Genomic DNA, 17,128 nt, shown 5'->3' with positions numbered 1-17,128 from the left:
CATTACAAATGACATTTTACAGCATGTATTCTGTAATCTGTAGTGGAATACATTTCAAATGTAATCCTCCCAACCCTGATAATATATCTATATATATCTTCTTGAGATCAAAAGGTTTTTAATGATCATCATAATAAACTGAATCAAGTGCATCCAAATTTTGACAGGTTGTGTACATTGTACGTAATGATAACGTTTAAATAAATTTGTTCAGGAATGCAAATTGACCTTGTCTAATATGTGCACAATAGTCCAATAATGGACACTTTAGGTTTATGGTTAATTCTGTGACAATATTGATGCTCCATATTTTTGTTAGTGTTGAAGTTGGGTTGTTGATAAATGACAATAACTTTCTTTTCAATATCAAGATTTTAGGTGAAAATGTATATGAATGTATAAGAGAAAGTGTGCATTCTAGATTCAGTGACTGGTCGCCGTTTCTTTTCTTTTTTCATCTTTGTTTACCATTGTTAAACAATATTCTTGGTTCAATACAAGTTAATCTTAATCGACAGCATTTGTAGCATAATGTTGATAATCACCAAAAAAATGTCGCCTTGTTCCTCCTTTTCTTATAGAAAAAAAAAAGCTAAAATCTGGGTTACAGTGAGACATTTCCAATGGAAGTGAATGCGGGCCAATCAGTAAATATTAACATACTGTTTCAAAAAAATTATAAAATTAAAAGGATCACATTTGTGTCTTTAAACGCTCCAAAAATTGTCCCTATTCTCTTCAACTGTAAGTGCCTCACTGTAACTCACTGTAACACTGATTAAGTAGGGATGAGTCAAAAAAACAATTGTGGTAATAAACATTCTTTAATCAACAAATGCTGTTGATTGAGCCTAACTTGATTGAACCTGGAATATTGCTTTACTTCAATAGTTCTGCGGTGTAACAAATGAATTTTCAAAGTACAAATATTCCCTATAAACTCTAATTAAAATTCATGAACACAGCATGCATAATAATTATAAATGAATTTAACAGTAATAATAATAATATATTAGTAATAATATTAAAATCTTGTTTAACACTTGTGTGATCTAAGGGACATTTTTGTCTTTTTCATTTTAGTTTTTTCAATGATTTTGGCTGTTTTAATGCCAATGGCATACATTTTGCCAAAGGTGTCTATTTTGGGGGGAATTTTGATATTTACATTTACATTTACGCATTTGGCATACGCTTTTATTCAAAGCGACTTACAGTGCACTTATTACAGGGACAATCCCCCCAGAACAACCTGGAGTTAAGTGACTTGCTCAAGGACACAATGGTGGTGGTCGTGGGGCTCAAACCAGCGACCTTCTGATTAACAGATATGTGCTTTGACCACTACACCATCACTCTCAACCTCATTTCCTATAATACATCTATAATACACTGTGTACACAAAATAATTACACTCAGGACCTTGAGGACATACATTCCCCCATTGAAACGCATTACAACTGCAATATTTGTGCTATTACAGCATAACATTATGAATTCTATGATATTATGCTTTCATTCCAGAGCCCTGGTTTCAAAATTAAACATTTTTATATTTTCCTCCAGATGGAGCCATTTTTCTTGTGTTTTCCCTATGGAGCAAATACATGCTTTTTTCCTATTTTCTGTTTACTGTATTATAGAGCACTGCAGGCCAATTGAATAAATGATGCAGCTAATATTGTGTGAGTGTGTTGGTGTGGATATCAGAGTGTGTTTTGTATGTGTGTATTGAGAAATTTGTGTATATGTGTGTGTAAAACAATGGTGGCACTATGTAAACAACTGGCATTTAAAGGGTGAAAATCCTGAGTCAGTGAAAGTGGAAAATAATATTAATAGATAATATTTTTATGGCAGTTTTTTTTTTACATGGACATTTTTGTCTGTGTGAGGGTTTTTTTTATTTATCTGACACTGCACAAAAAATTATAATGCATAATAATCAGCGTTGTTGCTAATCACTGACATATCCCAGACTGTGATCCCCTTAGCATTTTGTATATGGAAAATAATTATTTTTTGCAGTTTTTTTGACACTAACATTTTTGTACACCTCTGAGTAATTCTTTTATTGATGCACAAGTTTAAATCGTTTTTTGGATGCTGTATAGTAGTCCACCACTGTGACAAATCATTTCAATTGCCCAATTGTCTTTCTCCCTCTGGGAGTAAAATCAACAAGAAACAAATAACAAGGCAATCACAAACACACTATGAAGAGAGACCAGGACCAGCCTGGCCACTTTTTTCACATTCATTATCATCTTGTCTAACACAACCTATGTAGGCCTGGTATTATTGCAATGGATAAGATAACAGATAGTGCAGAGTCTATAAAGCAGGACACAGCCGAACAAGGTGCGAGCAGGGTTTAGAAATCTTGTATGCTCATTTGCTGTCTGCTCATCTGGTGTGAAGTTGAGTAGTAACAAGCCTTGTCTTGCAAATGTATCTTTCCATCTTTCATGCCATTGATTTTTTCTGATGAAGGAAGGAGGAAAGAAGGTAGAGAAGGCAGTGGACCTGTGGGGTTGTGGGGAAATCCAAAACCATTGCTGCAGAAACAACAGACCACTCCTTTCACTGTGCGTTAGCTTTTCTCTCACACCATATAAGGCAGAATCAACCCACCTGAGGCCAGATAGACACTTATGCCACCTAAACTAGTCATTCTTGGATCTCTGTCTGTTTTGCTGTGGGCATCTGTTTTGTTACATTCCATTGAATTCAGTCTTAATCTGCTTTCTAAAAGGGATACTTCACTGAAAAAAATTAATTCTGTCATTATTTACTCACCCTCATGCCAGTCCAACCCTGCATTTCTTTCTTCTGTGAAACAGAGGAGAAAACTCTTCAGGCGGCTCTTTTCCATTACACTACAATGAGGACAAAGAAAACACCTTAGTTCATCCAACTTGCATTATGTAACAAGTCTTCTGAAGCCATCTGATAGCATTGTGTGTGAAACAGGGTGAAAATTAAGCTGCCATAAACTTGAAATCTTAATCTCAACCAAAGCCCTGAAATGTCATTTGGGATCACGTCAGATTTAAGCATGGCACATTAATGCGTCAAACCATGTTTGATATCCAGCGCCATTGGTTTTCGAGTGTCATGACTGATCATGATGTGGCAGTTTGAATATAAGGAATGGTGGATAAGGAATATTCTGGGTTCAATACAGGGCCGCCACTGGCCAAATTGATACCCTATGCAGAGTTCCAGGGGTTCGCATGATATGAGCGTGAAGCAATCATCTGTGTTCCGCAACTGCTTTCAGGTCCTTGAATAACGTATAACGTGTGAGTAAGGGCAGCCGGTGGACTTTCTGGTGCCTGCCAAGGGTAAGATGGTGCCCCCCTAGGGAGTTGATGCCCTACGCAGACTGCGTAGTCTGCTTATAGGGAGTGGCGGTACTGGTTCAATACAAGTTAAGATCAATCTACAACATTTGCGGCATATTGTCAATTAATAATTTTGACTCGTCCCTCCTTTTTCTTTAAAAAAGCACAATTTGAGGTAACAGTGAGGCACTTACAATGGAAGTGAATGGGGGCCAATTTTTTTGAGGGTTTAAAGGCAGAAATGTGAAGCTCATAATTTCATAAAAGCTCTTACCTTAATTCTTCAGTTAAAATGTTTGTATTATTTCAGCTGTAAAGTTCTTTAAATGGTCATATTTAGATTGTTTTATGGTTTTAGGAAATTGTTAAATTTGTGAAATAGTGCATAACTTCACACATAAAAGGTTACTAATCAACTTCATCACACTAAAATGATATTAACATGCATATTGTTTATGCCTTGTGGCCACAAGTGCTGTCAATTGAGCTTAACTTGTATTGAACTCAGAATATTCCTTTCAGAGCTGCAGCAGAGGGCGAGATTTTCAGTGAATAATGACTTAAATTTCGATTAAATATAACACACAAGTCAAACAAACTTCTTTTAGTGCTTTTTCCCCTTTTTAGAGCTTGACAGACATGGTCACTATAATTATACAGTATGTAAAGAGTGGCGTGAAGATTCTTAAAAAAAAAAAATTGGTTCCACAAAAAAACAGCGTTAAGCTAAACTGTAAAAAATGGCAGAATTGTCATTTTTGGGTGAATTATTCTGTTAGAAACTTCAGTACAGGATTAATTGGACATATCTGTCCATTGTCTGCCTTTACCTGTGAACTTACTTGTTCTTTGACCTTTTGATTTGTCCACAATGGAGATCTGTTTACTTAAGTGACAATAACAGTATTACTTACAATAATCAATGCACAAGTCTGTCAAACCTTCACTGACACACACAGAAAAATGCGACGTCTATAACCTTCCAGCCAATGGAAAAAACGTCTCTCTCTCTATCGCCACCTCATCAGTGCGACTCTTCAAATCTACCAAGAAAAATCACTGCATGTTTGCAGGTACAGACAAAACTCTGCATTCTTTCACCCACAGACACCCTCCACCAGTAGCTTCACTGCAATCTTTTAACTCCATGCATTTACCATATTGAGTTAAATATTGTGACATAGCATCATAACTGTCTGAACTTCTTGATGTAAGTATGCAGTACTCAGATATACCAAATCACGATTTTGTAGCATTTCATTAAAAAGTATTGCAATTTTCATATGGTTAGCTGACATATTTTTGGTACTATTTTCCAGCAGTGCGGCACATCATCTAAAACTATTTAAACAGCTTTTGCACATTCTTTAATGATAATTATGCATGCAGCTTTTAAGATCTGAAATTAATTGAGAAACTACATGTAATATTTGTACTTATTAAAACTTATTTTGTTGCACTGCAGAACCATTTGAAATAAACCAGTGTAGGCTAAATCATCAAAAAAAGAGTGAAAAACTAATAGAAGAGTGACCAAATACTGGACTGAGATATACACTTTCCCTTTATGGATTCATATAATGTTTTAGCTATAGTCTTGATGTTGATCAAAAGTCCACGGACACATTATTATTGTGTATTGTGTCAACTACCCAAACAGTGAGGCTCAAAATTCCACTAGTGAATATGCTTCTGTTTTGCATTTATTCTCATTTAACACACTTTTTTCATTACAAATTATATTATCAGCACTATGAATAACAATTTGAGTGAAAAGGTTTTACATGAATATCTGAATTTCATGCACACGAGCTGGCATGCACTCCACAAGTTTATGTAAAACCTAATAATCCATAATACAATATGATTTAAAAATCACCAAAGAGTTTGTGTGCATCAATGGAAGCAGGAATAAACAATTACTGCTGTCACAAATTTAATCTACACAAAAAAGCCTTAAAGCCCTAAAAAGCCTACCCTAAGGTACCTGTTTTAGAGCGCTGAGAAATGACCAATCGGTGAAAGCGTATCTCCTGATTGACACTGCCAAAGCAGCGTTAAATGAATTAGAGTAGGCGAGGTGATGATGTTAAGCCACGCCCATACAGCTGGTTTAAGAGACAGAGGGAGTTTGTCAAGAGAAGAGAGGAAACTGGTGAGGAGGACGCCGCCGATGACACAAGAAAGTATCGCAAACTCTACTGTTTCACGTTTTTTCGGATACGTTTCTTGTATCCGTGTTATACTCTGTTGAAAAGTTGGAGATTTGGATTAAGCAGATCTTCTCAACTAAAAGAAAGCAGGTAAGTGCTACACAATCACCTGCGCGCGCACACCTGAAACAGTTCTTCACAATCAGACTATGCACGCGCCTCTAAATATGTTTGAATAATTGTTAAAATTCATTCAAGATATTTTTTTTTTCTTTTCTTTTCTTTTCTTTTTTGTGGAAACTACTAATAGTTTAAAGACTTTGAGAAACATTTATTTTTAAAATATTTTTTATTCATATTTATTGCTACCCAGAAGAGAGTTAGCACGCGCGAGAATGCTATGTTATTCAACATATTCCCCGCTAACATTTAAGATGTGCTGCTGGCTGCTTGCGCAACAGGCCCAGCTGCTTTGAGACCAGTTTCTAGAGCAAACACGACCTGATTATACACTCAGCCCTGAGGATACACATTCAGATGATACTGAGTGCTCTTTGAGCAATTTGAACATTACAACAGTTGCCAAGTTACATGAATGTCACTTAATTGCTTTGTACTAGAGCTGTTTCACATAGTACTTCTGTTCAATGCGAGCATTGGTTTCTGTGTTGCTTGTGACTATAATTATCTATCTCTGAGCTGTTGGGATTTGAACTGTAAGCATGATTGAACGTCAGCCAAGATTACGCATGGGATGGGGAAAACGAGCTGATTTAGGGATCAAATAAGGCATGGCACTACAGGTGACCACAGAAGATCCGACTTTTTAAAGTAATAGTTTGCCCAAAAATGGAAGTTTACTCCGATGTGTGACACTTCTTCTGTGGAGCACAAATGAAGATTTTGAGAAAATATATTTTGCTCTGTAGGTCCATAAAATGCAAGTGAATGGTGATCATATCTTTGAAGCTCCAAAAAGTACAAAGGCAGCATTAAAGGTAATCCATGCTATTCCAGTGGCTTAATCCATATCTTCTGAAGCAATCCAATCAGTTTTGGGTGAGAAGAGACCAAAATGTAACTCCTTTTTCACTGTACATCTTGCCATTTCAGTCTCTAGGCATGATTATGATTTCAAGCTCAATTACACTTTCTAGTGTTAGACACATGCACAGAGCGCTAGATGGCACTGGGAAGTGTAATCGAGCTTGAAATCATGATTGCCAATGAAACTGCTAATGTCTTAAAGAAAGGAGAGAGAAGAAAAAAAAGAAAAGTTTCATTTTGGTCTGTTTTCATCCAAAATAATTTGGATTGCTTCAGAAAACCTAGATTAAGCCACTGGAGTCATGGACATTTTTCACACTAGCGCCATCTTTGATTTTTAATGGGAACGACAACGAGGTTGTGAGGGATAGACTTGCAGTCTTTTCAATGGGCTTTTCTGCAGTTTAAGTGTTTTTGGATCGTTCTGTGGACCGAATTTATAAAATATCCTATAAGAACATTCAGTATACAAAGAACTCCAGACAACATGAGTTGTGGAAAATCAGATTTGATCTAGCAGCTTTAAACCGCTTTAAACCTATATCATTTGCGCCATTGAAGAGATGGTAAGTCTATCCCTCACAGCCTCGTTGTCATTCCCATTAAAAATTACAAAAATGGCACTAGCGTGAATAAGGTCTACATGGGTAACTTATGCTGCCATTACATGCTTTTTGGAGCTTCAAAGTTATGATCACCATTCACTTGCACTGTATGGACCTACAGAGCTCTGATATTCTTCAAAATATCTTAATTTGTTCTGCTGAAGGAAAAAGTCTTCCACATCTGGAATGGCATGAGGGTGAGTAAATGATGAGAATTTTGGAAATATGACCTGGACATGTTGTTTAAAGGTTTTGTGACATTCACCCTTTAACAAATATAGCCTACTTTAAGTAATGTTACCAGGTTGTGTGTATTTGTGCTAGCCAGACATATCCAGTTAGATCAGGTTTGACAGAAGGAGTGATTGTTTTTAATTCTGAGGTGAGTGAATTTCCTCCATTTTAAACTGAGCTGAAATTTTGCAAACACCATTATGCATGGTTTCGGGCTGTTTTCGCTGTTCTCCTGTTACTTTTTAATGGATTCAGAGAACAAGCTGTAACATGTTTCATTCGAAGGTCTTGCAAGCTTCAAGCTTTGGAGGAAGTGTCAACGTGGTGAAACAACTTTTCTATATCGACACCCTCCAAAAACCATTTAACTTTTTGTTCTCTCGAAATGGCTCTTGGTTCCTCTGCTCAAGTTGTTAGACTCTTGTCATTTGAAACTTCTTTTAAAGCACCTAGTTTATATCAAATCGAATAACTTTGTCACACGACCATATACAAGTGCAACAGTGGGTGAAAGTCTTGTGTGCAGTTCTGAGCAACATGGCAGTCATGACAGTGATGCTAAATATTTATTATAAACCATTTACACAACACAATTTACATATCAAATGTACACTTAATTATACAATGTACAGTAAAAAAATACACACAATATAGAATGTGCATACAATAATAATAAAGTGTATATACAGTAGTTGTATTATAATTATACTACAATTATAGTATAATATAATTATGACAGTCCAGTGTGAGATCAGATTAATAAAGTGCAGTGCTGATGTATATTGATCGTGAGCGATCAAGTGTTCAAAAGTCTGATTGCTTTGGGGAAGAAGCTATCATCTAGTCGGCTGGTGCAGGTCCTGATGCTGCGATGCCGCCTGCATGATTGTGGCAGTGAGAGCAGCCCATGGCTCAGGTGGCTGGAGTCTCTGATCCTCTGAGCTTTTTTCAGACACCGCCTGGTATAGATGTCCTGGAGGGAGGGAAGCTCACCTCCGATGATGTGTCTGGCAGTTTGCACCACCCTTTGTAGGGCTTTGCATTTGTGGTTTGTGCTGTTGCTGTACCAGGCAGTGATGCAGCCAGTCAGGATGCTCTCTATAATGCTGGTGTAGAACCGTGTGCGGATGTGGTGGTTCATTCCAAACTTCCTCAACCGTCTCTGGAAGAAGAGGCACTGGTGAGCCGCCTTCTCAACGGCCTCCGTGTGTGGACTGACCATGCTAGTTCCTCAGTGATGTGGACACCGAGGAACTTGAAGCTCCTGACTCTCTCCACTGGTGCTCCATTGATGGTGATGGGGCTGTGTTATCTGCCTTTTCTCCGGAAGTCCACCACAAGCTCCTTGGTCTTGCTGAAGTTGAGGGAGAGGTTGTGCTCCTGACACCAGCGTGTCAGAGTGTGCACCTCCTCTCTGTATGCTGTTTCTTCATTGTCAGTGATCAGACCTACCACCTTCGTATCATCAGCAAACTTAATGATGGAATTGGAGCTATGTGTTGCCACACAGTCATGTGTGTTTAGGGAATACAGGAGTGGGCTGAGAACACAGCCCTGTGGGGCTCCAGTGTTGAGAGTCAGTGATGAGATTTTGCGCCCCATTCTAACCACCAGACATCTGCCTGACAGGAAGTCCAGGATCCAGCTGCACAGCGAGCTGTTTAAGCCCGGAGTTTCAAATCAAGCTTGGATTTTATCAAGTCTTTCTGCTCTCCTGATCTGGAATTTCTCATGTTTCTGTGTCTACCATTCTGGCTATGGTTGAAATAAAGTGACAAACCTTAATGTGTTATCCAGTAGAAGTTCACAATGTGCACACGCTCTCATACTGTCATCTGTATTTAATCACAGCGACTGAGCTGCTAATAATCTTGCAGACAGAGATGACACCCGGCTAATCCCCTAATCCCTCTCACACTCACTCTCTCATCAGTATGCCAAAGTTGTTTTCAATTGTTTCACTTTCTGGTTACAGTACTTAATCATTTATTTTCCCATTCTCACTTTGTCCACATACCACTTTACCTTTCTTGCCTCCTTTTTTTTTTTTTTTTTTTTTTTGGCTGCACTTTATTAGGGATTGGAATGGGGCTGTGAGTATATTCGTAGTCTGACTAGGCAGTAGACTTTCACTCCAAGAATCCTTGCAAGCCTTTTTTTTTCCCTACACTTTGATTTGAGGCTCCTGTGGCAAATTCAATTGATTTGGAAACATGATTTGGAAAGGAACACCGGTCTATATAAAAGGTCTCACAGCTGATAATGCATATCCAAGCAAAAAACAAGCCATAAGGTCAAAGGAACTGCCTGCAGAGCTCAGACAGGATTGTGTCGGCACAGATCTGGGGAAGACTACAAAAAAATATTTGGCTGCATTGAAGGTTCCCAAGAGCACAGTGGCCTCCATAATTCAAAGAAGTTTGGAACAAGGACTCTTCCTAGAGTTGGCCCACTGACCGAACTGCGCAATCTGGGGAGAAGGGCCTTTGTTAGAGAGGTGACCAAGGACCTGATGGTCACTCTGGTTGAGCTCCAGGGATCATGTTTGGAGATGAGAGAAACTTGAAGGACAACCATCACTGCAACACTCCACCGATCTGGCCTTTATGGCAGAGTGTGACCGACTGTGAGAAACAAGATTCTCTGGTTTGAAATGAAGATTGGTTGGAGTCCAAAAAGATCAGTCACCGCTTCTCACCTGCGCAATACCATCCAAACGGTGAAGCGTGGTGGTGGTAGAATAATGCTGTGGGGGTGTTTTTCAACAACCGGGACTGGAGGACTGGTCAGGGTTGAAGGAAGGCTGAATGCAGCAAAATACAGATATGCTTAATGAAAACCTGATCCAGAGTGCTCAGGACCTCAGACTGTGCTGAAGTTTCACCTTCCAACAGGACAATGACCCCAAGCGCACAGCCAAGATGATGCAAGTGTGGCTTAGGTACAACAATGTGAATATCTTTGGCCCAGCCCGAGCCTGGACTTTAACCCACTCGAACATCTCTGGAGAGACCCGAAAATGTCTGTCCACCGACAGTCCCAACCTGACCGAGCTTGAGAGGATCTGCAGAGAAGAATGGCAGAAAATTCCCAAATCCAGGTGTCCAAAGCTTGTCAAATCATCATATGCATTTTCTCACCCTCTCCCTACCCTTATCTTCCCTGCTTTGCTCCTCTCGTCATATCTAGTCTACTGTCTTGTACTTGAGAGACTCTCTCAGCACTGCTCTTCAAACTAAGTCATGGATTTGATCAACTGGTCTCTCAACGCAATTGACACCATCTTCTCGACGAGAAGCTTGGGTTCGGGGGAACCTGTCTGCCCTGACGGAACGTTCGCAGCTGGCTACACGATGGACGCGTGGGAGAGGTGGCGGGTCGTGTGTCTGGCGGCTCTTTCCGTGGAGGACGTTGAAGATATCTACCTATTCGGTACCATGATAACAGGTCTTCTGCTGATTGGATTAGGCATTGCCCTGGTTTATCGAGGAGTTAAGAAGACGGTGACAGCTGTCCAAAGCCTCACAAGGCTGCCCGTCATGATTGAAACAGTGGGCAGAGCTGTCTGCACTCAGACTGGGTCTATGAACCAAAATACGGATAACATCATGGAGAAGCTCACAGCTTTGCAAAGGCAAATGGATCGTTTCAGAGACCAAAATGGACCAGGAGAATAGCCGTGTAAATTAGAATGCGGCTACTCTCCTTAAGACCAAACAATCCCAATCTTATCTGTTTCGCCGCCCTCAACCAGCACTGGCCTTGGCCAAGGCCGCTGTTGGAACAACAACTCCCCGGAAGAGCACTGCAGTGAGCCACTCGCGTTCCTTCCCCGACTCCCCAGACACCTGGTGATTGTTGACTATGTCTGGGACCTGATCAAGGTTGTCTCCATGGCAACTTGCTGTGTATCGCTATGACAACCCTGCGGACTGAGGCACCTAGATTAGATGCTGGCATAGCGACTCTCCAGGCCTACACACACATGAACTCTTACACATATATACAGATATGCAATCATCCGCCCGATACCCTATCCCTCGCCTTCGCCGCTTTGTACCCCCAGTCTGACAGGCGGGTCTGTGACCAGCGCCGAACATGGCTGCAGGTCCGGATGGCTGCTTGCCTGTGCTGGGCCACCTCCACCCCCAATCCCTCCCCTGTTGCAAGTCTTGTTCATGTTGTAGAGTGTACTGATTATGTGCTAATGTTGCTGAGGTGTTTTTTTCCCTGTTCCCACACTGTACTTCTTAAGGAGCATAGTCTGGGGGCTGCCTTTTTTTTCTCCTCTCCTCTCCTCATGTCATGCTGTATTTCTTCTAATTCCCTGTCTTCCTGTCCTGTCTATCCCCTTGTCATATGTATGTTTGTATGGACAGGTCGATGGCCAATTTCACTGGTTTACTATGTGACAATAAAGGACTACTACTACTATGACTTTTTTTATTTATTTATTTTTATTATTATTTTAAGTATTTCATCATAAGGCTGCAATATAAAATGAAGGGGTCTGAATACTTTCCAAATGCCTTGTGCATGCCATAAAATCAGTGGACATCCTGTAATTAAATATTTGGCAATATCTTCAAGCATTATTCATCTTTTTGATAATGGGATCAAATGAGCAGATTCAGTTCATATCAAGCAGCACTGCTAGACACAATCAGTTTTTGTGCTAGGATGTGCTGTCGAGCATTGACCTCCTGAAAATGTGTATATATGCCAATTGTAGCCACAGAAGGTGGGAAAGAACATTTTAGGGAGGGGAGATACTGCATTAATTTGTGTAATTACCTTTTAATAGTAGTCTATTTAACACTTAAAGCAAAGTCCACACACAAATTAATTCTCATTTACTTGCCCTCATGTCATCCCAGATGTGTATGAATTTCTTTCTTCAGCATGCAAATGTCTGGCATTCATGTTGAAAACAAAATTATGGCAAAAGCCAAGCTAAAAGAAATGCACTGTACTTTTGCGATCATCACAACTCTACTTGAAGGCCAGATTTTACTCTGATGTATGAAATAAATGTAGAGGGGCAAAATAATTGAGGTAGTACCCCTTTCAGAAGGATGCCTGATCAGGTGAAAGTATTATTTCATGGGACTGTATTGCTGAAAACAGGAATACAACACTTGATTGAGTAGAGTAGAGATTTGTATGCAGTTCAGGAAATTAATTTTTGCAAGATGTTGTCTCCAATTCACTTCCTGAATGTTAGTCTTCTGATTGGGATATTCTGTGACCGTTTTTGAGCCACAATGTTCATGCCCTGCCGTTAAAGCTAGAGATGGGGAGGTCCACTGCAGCTTTTACAGATGGTTAAACTTTTTGGAATTTTTATCTATTGAATTATATTTATTTTATGCATCTTATGAATGAGCCATTTTGGTTTTTATCACTGAGATTATATTGCCATATCCTCCCAATGGGTACAAATTACTAAACTTGTGTATAATCTATCAGAAATCCAAGTAATGTTTCATATTTGCCCTCTGATAATTTCTTAAGTGACTTTTTGTGATTAAAAGTCTCTAAAAAGAGTCGTAGAGCTCTATGCGTATGCCGTATTGGGTTACATTTTGAATTTATAAAATTATTATTTTTATTATTATAACTTTACATTTTCTGAGGTCTAGGGTCTTAAGCAGGGCGTGGCAGATAATTAGATTCTTTGTTCTAACTGGTTTAAGAATTACTACTTCAGAGCAGATGTGCCATCCACTTCAAAGAAATGGGAGTCTCCCTGTGTGAATAAACCTCAGCAAACACAAAATTGAAGGTGCTATATCTCGGACCCAGGATCCGAGGATTAAGTACTGGTTAACCTGTTTAAGAAGATTGTCTAAGGGACATAATACTAGTATGTAAAATGGTATAGTCATTGTATTCAAGGGTTGATCCTGTCAAAAGCTGTAAGGGATCACGTGATGCAGCCACTGAACTGAGCTCCTGGTGTGCCTCATCAGTTGCCACTATCTCACTGGTATTAACTCGCACGTGAAACTTTTTCTATAGGACTTTTATTATTCATTTGAAGCGACACCACCATTTAAAGGGTAAGAATCTTAATCTAACTATTTTCAACACTCCAACTGTGATCTCCATCACTGCAAAGATGGCAGCTGACCAAGAAAAGCCAAATCTCCAATGCTAATTTGTAATTCTAATAACTAATTCACCTGTCACCTAAATAAGACAAATGGCATCTAAACTTCACTGACCAAAATCAAGTCGTTACTCAACATGAGCTGAGCAGGTTGACTAGATGCAGACTTGGGTAGGTGCTTACAAGGATAACTTGAGACACCTGCACTCAAATTGAGAAGATTGAAATGGAGCTTTATTTTCTGAAAGACAAAGCAGATTACCTTAGCAGGAGCTCAAATATGAAGATCACAAACGTCCCAGAGAAATCTGAGGGCAATGACAAAGTCTTATACCTGGAAAATCTCATACCACAACTATTAGGGAATGATAACATTGCATCCCCGATCACCCTGGAGAGAGCCCATCACCTGGAAAGACCCTCAGACTGGATCAGACCCATCATTGTAAAATGTTTAAACTACAGGGAAAAAGACAAGGTACTCCGGTTGGCCAGAGAAAGAATTTATGCATGGTCTTCATCTTCCATTTGTTTCATCCACTCCGTAATTGTAATATTACAATTAATGTCAAGAATTGGTAATTTTTTTTTTTTTTGTTCTTGAAACATGAGATGCATGCCCTTTTGTATATTTTTATGTAATATAAATATGGCAGGTCGATTGAGCTGTATCTCACTAATTGTCAAGAGGAATTAATTCCCCAATGAAGAGAGTCTTAACATATCTGAAGAAACAATACTTCGATATCGCGTTTATTCAAAAGACCTCCGATCTCACTGATCTAGAAAATATGAAGCTAAGTAGGGACTGGGTGGGCCATGTTTTTATTTCTCGTTTTCATCCAAGGCGAGAGTAGCAGCTTTGCTCATTAACAAGAACCAGATATTTAAGCTGAACCCCACCGAAAAAGATAAAGAGCAGTATATCTGTTTTTATACACTGCGTAATAAATTTGAATAAAATATCGCCTATATTTTTGTATGGCCCAAACATAATGACCCGGCATTCTTTTAATAACTTATGAAACTTGCTACAATTGAAGGCCAGTGCATTGTTGGTGACTTTTTAACCTGGTTTTGAATCCATTAATGGACCGTTCTTCACCTAAATCACACACTGTCCAAATCAGTGGTAGCACTAAATCAAGGAATGAAAATTGGGATTAAGTGATGTATGGTAATCGCACCATCCAAATAAAAAAGATTACTAATTGTATTTGCTTCACAATACCTACACAGGAATTTGTTTTTGACCTCAGACAATATTATCCTGTCAAAGCTTGCTCCCATCTAGCCGCCACTCTTTCCAATCACAATCCCATAAAGATGGAGCACCAGAGGTGGGACCAGTTGAGTCTGCCTCTCATTGATTGAGATGCAGGGGTAATTTTATTTCTTTTGATTACTCCAATTGATGTATACATGGAAGCCAATTTGAATTCCTCCTCACTCCATTATTTGGGAAGTCCTTAAGGCTTATATGAGAGTGCACATGTCATATGTGGCCAATAAAAATAAGGGAAGGAGAAAAGCATTATTCCTACTAGAAAACAACATCAGAATATTGGAACAGGACCACTCCATGACAAAAAAGAACCGGAGTCTCCTAACACTCTAGCTCAAAAACTGGCCATGTACTACAATGTCTGCACCAGTAAAGCTGAAGCAGTTATGGCTAGAACAAAATATTACTTAAGAATTTGGCTACAAACTTGCATGGCAGATTATGAAGGAAGCTTCTGAAAAATATATTTACTCTATTAAAGCGGAGGATGGTAGATGGTTAGAAGATCCAAATGATTTTAATTTGGAATTCAAAAAAAATAGTATCAAGCACTGTTTAAAACCAAACTTAATACTGAAATAAAACAGTTTCTAGATGCAGTGTATCCGGAAATTATTCACAGCGCTACACTTTGTCCACATTTTGTTATGTTACAGCCTTATTCCACAATGGATTAAATTCCTCAATTCTACAAACAATACCCCATAACGACAACTTAATCTTTGCAAATTTATAAAAAAAAACGGGGGGAAAAAAAAAAGATACTGGGTGACATCAGCTCACTTCACATGACTCATCATGAGAAGCATTTAATCCTGCTTGCAAGTACTGCAGCAAAAAAATGTATACTTATAACTGGAAATCTGAAAAATCCCGGAGCAGAAACACAGCGGCAGCTCCAGCTCCACTTATTCCACAACGAGAGCGCTTCTGCTAGATGTGTATATTTGCATTATAATTCCCTCATGCTTTGTGATCTATATCACCTGAAGCTGTTTGAAAAGTGCATCTGGACTGATCTGTTTTCTTCCTCTCCTCAGTCATGCGCGAGCTGCAGTGCTGCTCTCGTGCATCATTATAGTTTAATGTGATCTCACGTTACATTTTAAATTCGATAAAATGAATATTCGACAAACATTTGTCTCGACAATTTGTTGCCAATTAACACCGACTAATAGTTTCAGCCCTAGTTTTAACTGAAGAATTAATGTGCTTTTTATCAGCTTCACATTTCTGTTTAAATCCTCCAAAAACTGGCCTAGTCACTTAAATTTGTAAGTGCCTCACTGTAACCTCTAGGAACGAGTCAAATAATTTGTGGTAATCAACATTATGCTACACATGCTGTTGATGAACTGAACTTTTACTTAACCAGAACATTCCTTTTTTTAAGTTCAGTGGACGAAAGTCATACAGGTTTGCAACCAAACGTGTTGACTGAATTTTTAGTGAATGATCACTTTAAGAGTACATGTGAACATCGGAGATACTCAACAGTTACATTTAAAAATGGCCGTTTAATGTTGGCAAAATGCATTAAGATTTTTGGCAAATTAAATGCTGAGAACCTTGCTTTAATAAATGTATATGATTTATAAAATATTTTCTCTTGTTACCTAAAGTAGTAGTATTGTTTATGCACTGTATATTACATATTTAAACTGCTCTAGTGATTTGAGATGTAGCCTAATGGCTGTTTAACTTTCACTTCACCCTGCAGCTAACCAGTTCTTGTTGCATTCAAGGCATTTTAATTTATTTTGTTGTTGTTTTCACCTTTCTTTGTGCGTGGGGTTTTTTTATTTTTATTATTTTTTTATATATAAACGGGAGCGCCAATGTCGCGCGCTAGCACGATAGTTTTAACACATTACTCGCTTACAGAGAGGTGGTGCCACGCCATTCTCATGTCGTATTAACTGGTTTATAGATCTGTAACAAGTTAAGAATTCAGAAACGTCCTCCCTGCACACGCTCACATTAAACCCAACATGCGTTTGAGCTGCCAAAAGCCGGACATAATAGGGAGAGAGATGCAGAAAAGATGAATTATTCGTCCAGATTGTGGAATTGCAGTTTGATACATAAACGACACTATTGATTTGATAATCTGTATGGATTGGTTTACCAGTTCTCAGCTACATATTAAAATTTATAAGAGATTGCAGAAATTCACCACATTATAAACATGGAACATGTGGGATTGATTCAATTGTGCTCCATACCCACATCCATGTGAAATTTTATAATATTAATGGGTCAAATATCACTGAAGAGCGGTGCAGAAAACATTGCTGTGTTTAGTACGAACTATATAATGCAGCAATGGTAAGAGTAACCACATT

The 17,128-nt window shown here is 38.8% G+C and overlaps 1 protein-coding gene across 1 annotated transcript in view; it reads left to right on the top strand.

Annotated features, from left to right (window-relative positions):
- Positions 1-5,500: 5,500 nt before the first annotated feature.
- LOC127653936 (myosin-9-like) overlaps positions 5,501-17,128 on the top strand; it is a 46,709-nt gene continuing 35,081 nt past the window's right edge. The window contains exon 1 of the mRNA XM_052140807.1: positions 5,501-5,650. The gene's annotated coding sequence lies outside the window, so the exon portion shown is untranslated. The remainder of the gene's footprint in view (positions 5,651-17,128) is intronic.

This window comes from Xyrauchen texanus, chromosome 13 (assembly GCF_025860055.1).
Source record: "Xyrauchen texanus isolate HMW12.3.18 chromosome 13, RBS_HiC_50CHRs, whole genome shotgun sequence".
NCBI lineage: Eukaryota > Metazoa > Chordata > Actinopteri > Cypriniformes > Catostomidae > Xyrauchen > Xyrauchen texanus.
The sequence above is the reverse complement of the archived record's forward strand: the minus strand, read 5'-3'. Positions and strand labels throughout refer to the sequence as shown.